The sequence below is a fragment of the Choloepus didactylus genome, chromosome 19 (genome assembly GCF_015220235.1).
Source record: "Choloepus didactylus isolate mChoDid1 chromosome 19, mChoDid1.pri, whole genome shotgun sequence".
In the NCBI taxonomy this organism is placed as follows: Eukaryota; Metazoa; Chordata; class Mammalia; order Pilosa; family Megalonychidae; genus Choloepus; species Choloepus didactylus.
This window is the reverse complement of record NC_051325.1, coordinates 66397048-66411424: the sequence shown is the minus strand read 5'-3', so window position 1 is coordinate 66411424 and position 14377 is coordinate 66397048. Positions and strand designations below refer to the sequence as shown.

At 46.9% G+C, this 14377-nt stretch overlaps 1 protein-coding gene across 2 annotated transcripts in view; it reads right to left on the bottom strand.

The window, feature by feature from the left end:
* Positions 1 to 540: 540 nt before the first annotated feature.
* Positions 541 to 14377, bottom strand: part of PCMTD2 (protein-L-isoaspartate (D-aspartate) O-methyltransferase domain containing 2) — a 69251-nt gene continuing 55414 nt past the window's right edge. Inside the window, exons 6-8 of one of the 2 annotated variants that reach the window (XR_005213025.1) lie at positions 6691 to 6764; positions 6062 to 6167; positions 541 to 1212 (exon numbers count right to left, since the gene is read on the bottom strand). The gene's annotated coding sequence lies outside the window, so the exon portion shown is untranslated. Of the gene's footprint in view, positions 1213 to 5663; positions 5952 to 6061; positions 6168 to 6690; positions 6765 to 14377 lie in introns of those variants that run through there. The other variant, XR_005213026.1, reaches the window with a different exon arrangement.

Sequence of the window (14377 nt, the reverse complement as noted above, 5' to 3'; positions counted from 1 at the left end):
GTAAACTAAGGGTTGAAGGCTGTTTTAGGAATCCCAGCCACAGTGGCACCTAGACCCCAGGGGGCAGACAAGGGAAGATCAGATAGGCCCATAAGATGAAGGACCACAACAAGCCAAAAGGCCTGCTTCCTCCACACAGATAATACAGTACACGTCAAAGAAGAGTAGTGTTAGAACCCTTGTAACCAGTCAGCTCAGAAATTGATAAGCACTCACCCACTCGAGGCACAGAACACATTCAGCAGGACCCTTCTCCCCCAACACCCAACGTGGGTTTTTCCTTTAAAAAATGCTGCTCTCAGATAGAGGGCCGGAGCCATTTTTCCTTTCTTTTCTGATGGCTCCCACCTGCTTTCTTCCTCTAATAAACCTTAAAGTCTACTTAAACCATGACTCGCTGCATTGTGTGGATTCCTGAATGACCTAACAATTACAAGTATTGATACATAATTTTTTAATGTAAAAAAGATAAAACTTCATAGGAAATGGAGCGCTCCTTACACTGTAAAGGAAAAAAAAAAAAAAAAAAAAAAACTCGAGAAGAATCAGGTGTGAGCCTTTATGTTAGTTTTATTACAAACTTGCTGCCAGGAAAAAGGCAAAGCCAACCAAAACCAAGGCAAGCCAAATGGAAGATTTACTCTTGGTAAGGACGTGTTTTAGAAGAATAGAAACTGTTAGTAATCATTTCACTAAATCAAAAAGGAAAATAAAGGGAAAGGTCAGTAACTCCTCTGAGAGTCATCTGCAGGAAGAATTTACCAATTATCAAAAATAAATCTTGACCTTTTGTGTTCCCTTCACAATCAATCAAAACAGGACAGAAAAATCCCCGGCCCCCTCCGCCCCCGGCCGTGCCCACCGCGGCTCCCCGCGCCCTCTCCCGCCGCCCGCACTCGCTGCTCCCCCGCTCCAGGCGCCCTGAGCACACCGGGGCCGCCCAGAGAGACCCGGAAACGCGGGGAAACGGCTGCCTCGGGCACGGGCGGCGGCGCCCACAGCGAGAATCTGCAGCAGCAGCACGGACACTGCTCGGGGGCAGCGCCCACCCAGGACACTGAGCCGTCACCGCTCGCTCCGCTGCTGACACCTGCAGCAAGATCGGCCGCCATCGCCAGGTGAGGACGGGAGAAGGCCGGGGCTGCAGCCAGCGGGGCATCCAAGGTGGATGGTGGTGATGGGAGCACAGCATTGTGCATATAGTTAACACCTCTGCAGATTTCAAAGTGGGCAAATGGGAAATTTTATGTTACATATATGGCTTCACAATAAAACAAGAAACAAAGCAAAACAAAAAGCATCGACCTGTGCAACACAAAGAGTGAACTCTATTGTAAACTATGGATTTAGCTAATAATTATAACAATATGGTTTATCAATTGTAACAAATATAGTACAAGGCAAAATATTAATAACCGGGAAAACTGCATGTGTGAGGAGGGTATAAGGAAACTGTGCTCTGCATGATTTTTCTGTAAACCTACAAATGCTCTGAAAAAAAAAAAAAAATGTATTACAACTGAGCTAGAACCGGTGATGAGATAAAGGAGCCACTCTGAGACGTTTCTGGCTGTTTCTGGGTGCTAAACATCACCTCGACCACTTTCAACAAGCATCGTTTCCACCACCTTCCAAAGCTGACACTTCCTGGAATCTTCTCACCAGGATGCTGCTTTTGGAAGTAAGGAGGAGTGGATAGCAGCTTTGGAGAACAAGCACACCTGTTTGCTGCCTGAATCACAACCAAGTAAGGAGCTTCGGGTTGCAGGTCAAGACTGTACAGTTCATCTCCCAGGAGTTGGACCCCACGATTGCAGAGAGTGACAACATCAGATGGGAGCCATCCTTCTTCTTGGCTCCAAGTTCACTGGCATCACACAGCACACACCTCAGTGAGTCACAAATAACTGAGGGACCTGGCTGATTTCCCAGTCTGAATGCTCTGATCCACTGTCAGGCTTTCCATCCTTTCGCTGAATCTATTTCTAAATCTATCCAGATATGTTTTGTTTGTTTAACAAATGTTCTTGAATGCCAGCTATATTCTAGGTACTTGGGATATGTTAGTGAATGAAACACAAAAAATTGCTCTCTTCATGGGGCTTAAGTTCTATGAAGAGAGGCAGACAATAAACATAAATTGCTAGTAATTAAACAAAAATAGATTGGGGTGATGTATGCACAACTATATGATGGTACTGTGAACAGCTGATTGTATACCATGGATGACTGTGAATATATCTCAATAAAACTGAATTTTAAAAAAGGAATGAATGTGGACCCGTACATTGCATCATATACAAAAATTAATTCCAAAAAGATCAAAGACCCAAATATTATATCTAATACCATAAAATTCTTACAAGAAAATGTAGAGAACTATCTTCAGGACTTTAAAGTAAGCAAGATCTTTATATTTTACACCAAAGAAACAAACAACTAAAGAAAAATACAGATATAATGGACTTCATCAAAATTAAAAACTTTTCATAATCAAATGACATTATCAATAAAGTGAAAAGAAAACCAAATGAAGCAAAATTTTTAAAAAAAGTATCTCTGATATTACTACAATATGCAGAATACATATAGAATCTCTAAAACTAAATAACAAAAAGACAAACATCCAAATTTTAAAATGGGCAAAAGACTTGAATAGATGTTACTTCAAAAAAAAAAAAAAAAAAAGACATACAAAGGACCAATCAGCATGTGAAAAGATGCTCAACATCATTAGCCATTAGAGAAATTCAAATCAAAACTACAATGAGACACTCACTAGATGACTGCTATTAACAAATCAGAGAATAACAAGTGTAGGTGAGAATGTTGAGAAGTAGGAACCCTCATACATTGTTGGTGAGAATGTAAAATGATGCAGCTGGAAAGTTAAATGTAGAACTGCCATATGAGCTGGCAATTCCTCTCCTACCTATATACACCAAGGAATTGAAAGCAGGGACTGAAACAGATATTTGTACACCAGTATTCATGACATCATTGTACACAATAGCCAAAAGGTGGGATTAACCCACAGTCCATCAACACATGAATGGATAAGCAAAAATACGGTGTATCTATACAATAGAATATTATTCAGAAATAAGAAAAGGAATAAAGTGCTAGCACATGCTAAAACAAGGATGAAACTTGAAGACATGAAGTTGAGTAAAATAAGCCAGACACAAAAGGCCAAATATGTATGACTGCTATTATATGAAATACACAGAACAAACAAATTTATAGAGACAAGAAGCAGGATAACAGTTACCAGGGTGCTTGAGGAGAAGGAATTATTGCCAAATGGGCATGAGTTCTGGTTTGGGATGAGGAAAATAGTCCAGAAATAGACAGTGGTCAATGTCACACAAAATTGTCAATGTACTTAATGTCACAGTATTGCCCACTCAACATGGTTAAAATCATTTTTATGTTATGTATATTTTTCCATAATTGAAAAAAATTTAAAAATAATCAATAACAATATTAATAGAATGAAGGACAAAAATCACATGATCTCAATTGACTCAGAAATTTTTTTTTTAAATTTCCATGCTCATTTCTGATAAAATCATTCAGAAAGCAAGGAATAGAAGGGAACTTCCTCTACACGACAAAGGGAATTGATGAAAAAACACAGTTAAAATAAGCTCAGTGATGAAAGACTGAAATATTTCCCTCTAAGTTAAGGAACAAGACTTCATCAAAATTAAACAACAACAACAACAACAAAAAAAAAAAACTTTTGTGCATAAAAGGACCTCAAGAAAGTAAAAAGAAAACGTAACATATTGGGGAAAATACCTGTAAATCGTATGTATGATACAAGTTTAATATTCAGAATAAATAAAGTACTACTAAAACAACAAAAAGACAAATATCCCAATTTAAAAACAGGAATACAGTTGAATAGACATTTCTCCAAAAAAGATAAACCAATGACAAATAATCAAATGAAAATTTGCTAGACATAGACATTTATTGCATTGGCTAATTACGCATTAGAGAAATACAAATAAAAAGGAAGAACTACCACTCTTCAAAAAATGGAAAATAAGTCCAAATAAGTTTCTGTTACTTGAGAGGATGTCAAGTAACAGACACCCTCAAACATTCCTGGTGGGAATATAAAACAGTAAAGAAACTGGAACCCACTTAGGCAATAACTCAATTAGTTTAACATAGAATGACCATATATATGATTTAGCAATTCCACTCCTACTTGCATAATGAAAAGAAGTGAAAACAGATACACAAACAAAAACGTATACACAAATTGTCTTAGCATCATTTAGCATTATTTTAAATAGCCAAAATGGAGGTTTTAAATAACCATTTAGCATTATTTTAAATAGCCAAAGGTGGAAGCAATTAAAACGTCCATCAAATGATAAATGAAACAAAATGGTATATACCTACACAGGAATAGTATTCAGCTGTAAAATAGTATTCAGCGTTCTGGTACAAGCTGAAACCTGGATGAACCTTGGAAACATGCTCAGTGAAAGAAGAGAAAAAACTATGGCACAGTTGCACTTACATGAATTATGAAGAATAAGAAACTACAGGGAGACAGAAAGTAGATTACAGGCTATCAGGGGCTTGGGGTGGGTGGTGGAGAGTCACTGATAACTGAGGAGAGTTTCTGTTTTGTGTGATGAAAAAGCTTTGGTGGTGGACGGATGTGATAACTGCACAGCATTGTAAATGAAAACAAGACCAATGAACTGTACACCTGCAAATGGTTAAAATGGAGAAAAAGAAGACAAGGCAAATGATTAGAAGGGGTTTTCCTTGGCTCTTAATGAGCCCCCAGGTGCTCAGTTGTGACTGTTTATTCAAGGAGTTACCTGAAGTGGAATCTGCTGACATGTGTTACAAGTGATGGTGCTGAAAACATGTGTGGAGCAGGAAAAAGCTTATTTAGACAAATTGGGCAGCTAGTGAAAATGTAAGGCATTTAAAGCCTATGGGATTTTATTTTATTATTCATCAGGAAGTATTTATGGGAAATGTTTGATTCTCTCATGTTTAAAGAACCAGTAGGGTCAATATACACTTTAATTTGCTCTGGTGCACACAACCAGCACTGACAGAGGCATATTTACAATCAATTTTGAAGACAGGGAACACTTACTTAGATGCTCAATTAAGTGAAATGGTGGTGTCCATTCTTCTCATTATAAGACATGTGTTTCAAAATATAATTAACAGTACTGAACTATATATGAAAATGTGGTTAAAAACTATAGGACTGTAAAACACAGTGAACTCTATTGTAAATGCTGGACTATAGTTAATAGTACAATTATAAGTGTTCTTTCATGAATAAAATATACCACAATAATGCAAGGTGTTAGTATTAGGGTGGTATATGGTAACTCCATTTTTTATACATTTTATGCATGCTATTTATGTAAACCTACAACTTCTCTAAAAAAACATTATTTTAAAAATTAAATATATTTTAAAATGTAAAGGTGTTCAAAATACATTATAAAGGAGAAATTCTGAGTTATAAAACTATGCATCACCGATTTACTAAACACCAACTTTATTCTGGATGATTAGTTTATAACAGAGGAGATAAAGCAAAGAAAAATCCCCGATTTCCTGGAGCTTATGTTCTAGTATTAGTAAACAAATTAAGTAAATAATAGAGTTTATTGGAAGGTATTGAGTCCCATGGGAAAAAGTAAACAGGGAAGCAGGATGCGGGGGAGGGGGGCTGGAACTGTAAATTCTGTAACGTGTAAATAAAGAGGGTCAGTGGGTCCGCGGCGCCCTGTGCCAGCGTGAACCCGACGGTCCACCGTGTGCAGAGGCCCAGGGGCTCACTTAGGTCTGAACAGGATCGCTCTGGCCGTGAAGGGGGAGCTGGTAGGGGGAGCCCGCGCAGGAGGTCCCGGCCTCGGCTGAGCTTGCTGATGTGATGGGAGAGCGTCTGGGTTCTGTGTATTTGAAAGCGGGGAGTGGGGTGTCAGGAAGAAGCACAGGGGGCTGCCTCGGGGGTGTGGGGGACGGAGCTGCGGTTGCTGACGCAGGAGACGGCGGGACTCACCTTGAGGCTGGCGCGGTGGCGTCGGGACAGGCGCGGCAGGTGACAGGTGTGGCAGGTGACAGGTGTGGCAGGTGAAGTGGCGGCAGCTCCGTCTCCGTCCATCGCGCTGAGTCAGGGCAGAAAAGCAGCGTGGCGGCGGCTTCCCATCGCCCCCCGGCCCCACCTACCTGGCGGCCCCTCAGCCTCACCCCACCTGGGGCTCATTGTTCTTGGCGGCCACCCCCCCGGAGCAGCACACCTGGGTTTCTCATTGGCAGCGCGGCCCCGCCCCTGGCGCAATGGCCTCCCTGCACTTATGCGCATGCGCAGGCCTGGCCCTGGGAGCCAGGGGTGGGTGCTCGACCCTGCAGGAGTCCAGGCCTGGGCAGGTGAAGAGGGGCAGGAGGGAGGAGAGGAAATGAGGAGGGGGCGCTCCCTCCGAGGCGGTGGGCGGACTCCAGGCGGGTCTCGCCCAGGTGCTGCAGGAACCCCTCCTCTGCATGTACCCACCCAGGTGGGTGGGGGGGTTCTTCCCCCACCAGGAGAGCCTCGGGGGCGCCGACCTCCCCGTCCAGGTGCTGATGGGGCGCTGGGCCCCGACGCCAAAGAAGGCGCCTCCAGGCACTATCTCCGCCTGACAACCCGCCTACCTGCTCAGTTTAGGTCCACCCGGCCCCTTCCACGTTCAAAGCAGGTTCATGGAGACCCCAGGAGCTGAAGGAGCCTGTGAAAATATTTTCAGAAGGGCCCTGAGACCACCAGATCCCGGCAGGGCCAGCTGCTGATCAGGAGGCACCGCACCAAGGCCTCCCCGGCAGGCTCCAGGATGCAGGTGTCTGAGGGTCCTCGGCAGGTTTCAGAGGCTGAACCAGGAAAGGCCTTCCCCAGCCTCTCCCGTTAGCAGGGTCTAGTCCAGGCCATGGAATGGGACTTTGAAAGTTATCCAGAGGCTCATCCCTCCCCTCTCCTTCCCCCCCCCCCACCCCCGAGCAACACTGGGCATCTTCCCTGAGCCTCCCAGGTACATAAGGGGACTTGAAAAATCCTCAGGATGTTCCTACAACCGAGAAGCAACAGACCAGACCTGCAGGCCTGGGGGACTCCAGATCTCCAGACTCCAAGTCAGACTCCAGGGGTTTCCACTAGCAAACAGGAACATGAGAAGGTTCTGTGATGCATCATTTGCCCTCAGATCCTGAAAAGGGGTGCAGAATATCTCCCCCAGAAAATTAAAAGTGGGACTAAAAATTTCTGGAGGCTCACCTGTTGACCTGGTGAGCAATCTAAGCTGTGTATGAGATCCCTTCCTCAATGTCCACAGATCTGGTTCCCACATCCAATGTCAGGAGAACAAACTCAAAAGACAGGCTCATATGGGAGTGGGTCCCTCCAGAACAGGACTTGGAGAATTTGAGGAAAACTATCTGCAACCATCACCTTAGCCCTGTCCTTAACTAACTATAAACTTAAACATGAGCTTTTCCCTAATCCTAACCCTCACCCTACCTCTGATTGAATACGCTGGAATCTGGCCCACATCCTTGACAACAGAACAGTCAATTGCTGTAATACAGAACTCTGTTCTAAATGAAGCTCTCATTTAGAACATCCTGTTGAATTTGAAGATGATCTACAACACACCCTCCAGGTGGAGCCCAAAGATAGGCACGCTCTGTGGGAAGGAAGGGCTCCTGTGCTTTGAGAGCCCTTTTCCTGGCCAGAAGCTGGAGGGAGGACGGCTGTATTTACATGAAGGCATCTCCCCAGGATTTCCCGGCCTGAAAGGTCAGCAGGGCCACAGAAAAAATAATTTTGGTTTGCCCGGGATGACCTCGTCCCACCAAGATGGGCTACCGGTCAGGGGAAAGCCCGGCCTGGGAGCTCCTCAGCCAGCAGGACCTGGTTCAGGCCACGGAACTGGACTTGGAATCTGTCCCAGAGGCTCAGACAAGCTGGGGGCTGCCTTGGGGGCCTCCAGGCACTCGGGGTCTGGGGCTGGTCCTGGCAGATGTTGGCAGGTGGGTGCCGAGTCGCAGCTGGAAATGTGTTCTGGAGCCTCATGGAACAGAAGGGAGAGGAGGCACCTGGGTCAGGTAAAGGGACTCCACTGCCGAGAGCCTTCCAGCCAGCTGCCTCCCACCAGTGCCTCTGCAGTGGATTTGGAGGACTTCAGTGAAATTCACCCAACCAAAGGGCTCTGAAAACATCCTCCCGAGGGATCTCAGGAGGGATCTCAAGAATTGCTGACCTCCCAAGGGCCAGACACTGACCACAGGCACCAGATATGCCTGAGGCCTCTCTGGGCCACTCAGGCCACCTGGGTCAAGCGTCACCCTCGCAATAGCTTTGTCACCCTGAGTGTCTCCACTGAAAACAAACACTCCACATCTCCCTCCTCCTAACCCTCACCCTAACTGGGTTCCACTACCTGGTCCCTGTCCCATCCTTGGCGAGGGAACCCTGTGACCCCAGGGACGATCTGCCGGGCGGCCACCAGGGGGGCCAGAGCGCAGGCGGCTGGTAGGCCGAGCTCACCTTCCCGGGGCAGGGGCGCGGGTGGGCGGCAGGTTTTTCCCTGTGGCATCCTGTGGGGTCTCCACCGCCACAAGGGCTCGACAGATCCGGCTCGCTGCCTCTGCCCAAGGGGGCCAGAAACAGGTTTTGCCAATTGACCCCAGGTCAATGCCTCCCTCCTCCAGGAAGGTTGAGTCAGGCCCCAGCACGTGACTTAGGCGACCCCATCCCCACCCCCTCAGCGCCCCAGACAAGCCCTGGCCCGGAAGGGGCCAAGGGGCACGCATGGGGGCCGGTCCTGTTCTGGCAGCCACTGTGTGCCCAGGGGATTGGGTTTGGGAGTGAGGGTCAGAAGGGGTCAATTTCTGAAGGTTCTAAGATGATGGGGAGTGGCCAGACACACGGGTAGGTGGAGAAACCCAATCAGCCCGGGACCCTCAAGCTGCCCAGGGCAGGCCAGGGCTTCCCGAGTGAATTTGAAGCCTGGGGTACGCTCACCCAGCCTCCGGACACCCAGGGGTGCTCAAAACTGGCCTGCGCTGCCTGTCAGGGGCTCCCAAGAATTCGCAAGCAAGGATCCCCAAACTTTGGAGAGTCTCTTGGCCTATTTCTGGGAGGACCATGGGAATACTGGGCACAAGCTGTGAGGGAGGCCGTGGGTGGACGGCCTGTGAGCCTCCCCTGGGTCCCGAGTCCAGTCGCCGTCCTCATCGGGCGACTTGGAAGTTGACTGGAAGATCGAGCCCTAAAGGCCGCCGTGCATGAGCCTGGGTGAATGTGGACGGGGGCGAGACCCTCGGATATCCTCGCCTTTAAATCCTATGCACTTCGGGAAGAAGGAAGCATCCTATGGCGACAAATACCACACTCTGGAGGACGGGGGAATAAGAATGAGTTCCAGCCCAAAGTCCAACCTAATCAGAATTCCAAAGGCAGCGGGAGAAGAGAGTCCCGGGCCTGAGAGGGTGAGGGGCTCTGACGGGAGTGAGATAGTGTGGTCTGGGGTCAGAGGAGCAGAATTCCCGGTGAGTGAGTTCCACTATGCTGAGCCCACCGCAGGTTGGAGGGAGGTGGGAGGACACGCGGCGATCCAGCGGCCGCCGGCACGGAGCTCCTGGGCTGAGTCGGGAACCCCGGCCTGCGCCTCCAGGGGCCGGTGCCCTCGGGGTTCCCCACGGACAGTCGAGTGTTGGCGGGTCTCTCCCGTCACCTGCGTGTGTTCCGGGCCAACGGGGTGGCACCGAAAAGGCCGTGAGGAAGGATCATCGGCTCAGCGATGTCCTCGGGGCCTCCCAGGGATGTGGGGTGCTGTGTGGGCGGGTGTGGGGAGGGGTCGCGGCACCGTGCCCGACATGAGAGGGGAGTTCAGAAACGTGGGTTGTTCAGAACCACTGCGCAGCGGCAGGGAGCCAGGAGCAGGGCTGCGGCGCGCTCCCCTCGAGTCGCGGGAACTCTTGGGTTTCCCGCGGGCCTCAGGAGAAGGAGGGAATTCTGGAAGCGGGGCTGGGGACGGGCCTGCCTTGCCTTTCCCGGGATAGCTCCGCGGCCCGGCAGGCCCTGCGCTCATGAGGGTGACCCTGGCATTTCTGGAGTCCCATCTGTTGTTGATCAGCACCTGAGGGGACCCGGGTCCGGTGGGAGGCACCTCCTCCCTGGACCTCAGAAGGCTCAGACCCGGTCCCAGACTCAGAGAGCACGGAAACCATGGCAAGGCACAGGCTCATGACACAGGGAGTGTCCAGCCTCACCCTCAGCGGGCCCTCTGCAACCTGAACCCCAACGCTCCACCTCTCCCTCACTCGCCCTCCCCAGGGCGCTGAAGCGGACCTTGCCGAGCAGCGCCACGGGACAACCGAAGGGACCCAGGCACCTGCCCCCCAGGTGGGACCTGGTCGGCCTCAGGGACGAGCTACAGGTGGCCATGAGGTGGCTCCAGAGCGTGGACCGGGGGTCGGCAGGGAGGACCTGGTTCCTGTAGGCAGGGTGGGCCAGGGCCCCATGGCAGCCACCTAAGGGAGTCGGGGGTGGGGGGTGGGTTTCCGGGCTGCCCCTGGGCCACTGCAGACCCTTCCGGGACCTCTGGGACCTCCAGGACCCCGTCCCCACAGGATTGGACAACCCTGGGAGGGCATCCCGGGACCCCCAGGAAGCCTGAGAGCAGTTACAGCTGATTCAGTGATGATGGGGATGGTGAGTGACATGTTGCAAAAGTTTCTGGAGACTCATCACCGGGAGCCAGGAGTTCCCTGGGCCAAGAAAGCAACACCATGCTGAGGCCCCTCAGGCCAGCTGGCGCCTAGCAGATGGGGAGAATTTGGGTGGAGTTCATCCAACCGCTGAGCCCCCAGGGGTACAGGACCTCCAAAGACATCCCCAGCGACCTGGAGAGGGGCTGGGTCTTTTGCTGAGGGAGTCACGGGAACCCTGGGGCCCAGATGTGAGCCAGGCCAGGCCTGGGCCACCCCGCAAGACTCCCCTGGCTCTCTGGCCACTGCTGCCCTCGTGGGGTGTCTAGGAAATTTCTTGAAGGCTCTTCCAAGAAAACGCCAACATGCAAGATCGTGTTGTCTGTGCACAGAGCTTATGGACCTGGGGTGTCCCCAATATCCCCTTCCTTAAATCATACACACTTTTCCAGTGAAATGAGTTACAAGGTGAGGAAGAGTCAGCAAGGAGGAGAAAAACTACCCATGGAAGGCAGGGAAAGAGAGCCGGAGACAACGGAAGTCTCAGGTTCCCACCTTCACGGACATCCCGAGCTGGACAGACCCTGCTCACGGCCCCTCCCCCACAGGCCCCGCGAAGCCCTTGGGTGAAATGCACCTGCCTGAGAGCCCACCAGCAGGACAGTACCACCCTCCGCACAGCTGAGTCCACCCATGCCCAACGACGAGACCCCTGCCCTGGTGGGACACCAGTGAGGCCACTGCTGAAGTGTCCAATCACTTTCCAATCCTCCTGCATCCATGTCAATTTGCTTACTCTAGATACTTCATGTACAAGGACTTATACAGTATTTATCCATTTGTGTCCGCATGAACTAGAACTTCATTCATTTTTACAGCCGAATAATACCCACTGTATCTTACACCACATCTTGTCTATCTGTTCATCTGCTGATGGACACTCGAACTGTTTCCACCTTTTAGTTTCTGTGAATAATGGTGCTATGATCATCGGTGTACAAGTTTCTGAGTCACTATTTTTTATTCTTTGGGGTTGTGCTAGTTTGGATGTATTATGTCCCCCAAAATACTATTTATCTTTGATGCAGTCTTGTGTGGGCAGGAAACATACTGGTGTTGATTGGGTTGGAGACTTTTGATTGGATGTTTCCGTGGAGTTGTGATCACTCAATTGTGGGTGAGATCTTTCACTGAATAATTTCCATGGAGGTGTGGCCCCGCCCATTCAGCATGGGCCTTGATGAGTTTACTGGAGCACTATATAAGCTCACACGGAAGGAGCCACCTTGCTACAGCCAAGAGGGACACTTTGAAGAATGCACAGGAGCTGAGAGAGGAGCTGCAGATGAGAGACAGTTTGAAGACGGCCATTGAAAGTAGACTTTTGCTCCAGAGTAGCTAAGAGAGGACAAATACCCCAAGTGCAACTAAGAGTGACATTTTTGAGGAGCTGAAGTCTGGAGAGGAACATCCTGGGAGAAAGCCATTTTGAAACCAGAACTCTGGAGCAGTTGCCAGCTAACAGAGGTTTTCCGGACACCATTGGCCATCCTCCAGTGAAGGTACCCGATTGTCAATGTGTTACCTTGGACAGTTTATGGTGTTAAGACTGTAACTATGTAACCAAATAAACCCCCTTTATAAAAGCCAATCCATTTCTGGTGTTTTGCGGAAAGGCTGCATTAGCAAACTGAAACAGAGGTATATACCTTAAAGTGAAATTGCTGGGTCAACGGTAATTCTATGTTTAAATTTTTTTATCATTTTCAACCATTCTTATCACCCCAAAGGAAAATCCCATACTCATTAAATAGTCATACCCTATTTCCCCCTTCCACAGCCCCTGACAAACTCCAAATTGCTTTCTCTCTGTATTTCCTATTCTGGGTATTCAATATAACTGAAATCATACAGTATGTTATCTTTTTGTCTGGCTTGCTTCACTTGGCATAAATGTTTTTGAGGTTCATCCACAATGTACCATGTACAAGTACTTCATTCCTCTTAATAATTAAGTAATATTCTATTGTATAGGTATACCTCACTGTGTTTTTATATTCTTCAGCTGATGGACATTTGGGTTGTTTTAACCTTTTAGCTATTGTGTATAGTGCTGCTATGACCAAGTGTGCACAAGTATTTGAGTACCTGTTTTCAATTCTTTGGGTAATATACCTAGGAATAGAATTGCTGGGTCATATGGTAATTCTATGTTTAACTTTTGGAAGAACCACCAAACCGTTTTCCACTGCAGTTGCACCATTTTACACGTCCACCAGCAATGTATGAAGACTCCAGTTTTTTCAACAGTACTTGTTATTTCCCATTTTTAAAAAGTATGGTCATCCTAATGGGTGTGAAGTGATACCTCATTGTGGTTTAGATTTGCATTTTCCTAAGGACTTATTTTGAGTTTCTTTTCATGTACTTGTTGGTTGTTTGTATATCTCCTTAGGAGAAATGTAGACTTAAGTCTTCTGCTCATTTTTAAATTTAGTTGTTAGTCTTTTTGTTGTTGAGTTGTAAGAGTTCTTCATATATGCTGGATACTAATCCATTATCAGATAAATGATTTTCAAATATTTTTCTAATTTTGTAGGCTGTCTTTTCCCTAGTTTGATAATGCTCTCTGATGCACAAATGTTTTTAATTTAGAGGATTCCAATTTTTCTAGTTTGTCTTTTGTTGCTCATGCTTTCATTGTCATATTTAAGAATTCATTACCAAATTCAAGGTCATGAGGATTTACCCTTGTGTTATCTTCTAAGAGTTGTATGGTTTTAGCTCTTATATTTAGTCATCGATCCATTTTGAGTTAATTGTATATTGTGTAAAATAGGGGTCCACATTCAGTCTTTTTTGCATGTGGATTTCCAATTTTCCCAGCACCATTTGTTGAAGAGACTATTCTTTCCCCATTGAATGGTTTTGGAACCCCCGTTGAAATTCAATGGGCCATTGATCTATGGGTTTATTTCTGGACTCTCAATTCTATTCCATTAATCTATATATAGTATCTATCCTTAATGCCAGTAGCATTAAGGGATAGCATTACCATTTCTCCAAATGAAGTCATTGGAATTTCGATAGGCTGTGCATTGAATATGTGGGTCACTTTGGGTAATACTGCTATCTTAACAATATTAAGTCTTCAAATCCATGGACACTGAAGTCTTGCCATTTATAATTTATTAGGCCTTTTTAAATTTTTTCAGCAATGTTTTGTAGTTTTTAGTGTACAAATCTTTCACCTCCTTGGTTAAATTTATTCAAATGTATTTTATTCTTTTAGAGGCTATTATTTTCTTAATTTCCTTCTGGGATTATTTTCTTAATTTCCTTTTGGGATTGTTCATTGCTGGTGTGAAAAAATACAGCTGACATTTGCACACTGACTTGGTATCTCACAACTATGCTAAATTCATTTATTAGCTCTAGTTGTTTCTGTAGATTCTTTGGGATTTTCAATGTAGAGGATCATGTCACTGGTAATGGACATATTATTCAGCCACAAAGCGAAGTTCTGATGCATGCTGCAACATGGATGAACAGTGAAAACATGCTAAAGAAGGCAGACACAAATGGACAGATACTGTACGCCTCCACTTACATGACATACCTAGAACACGCCAGTTCA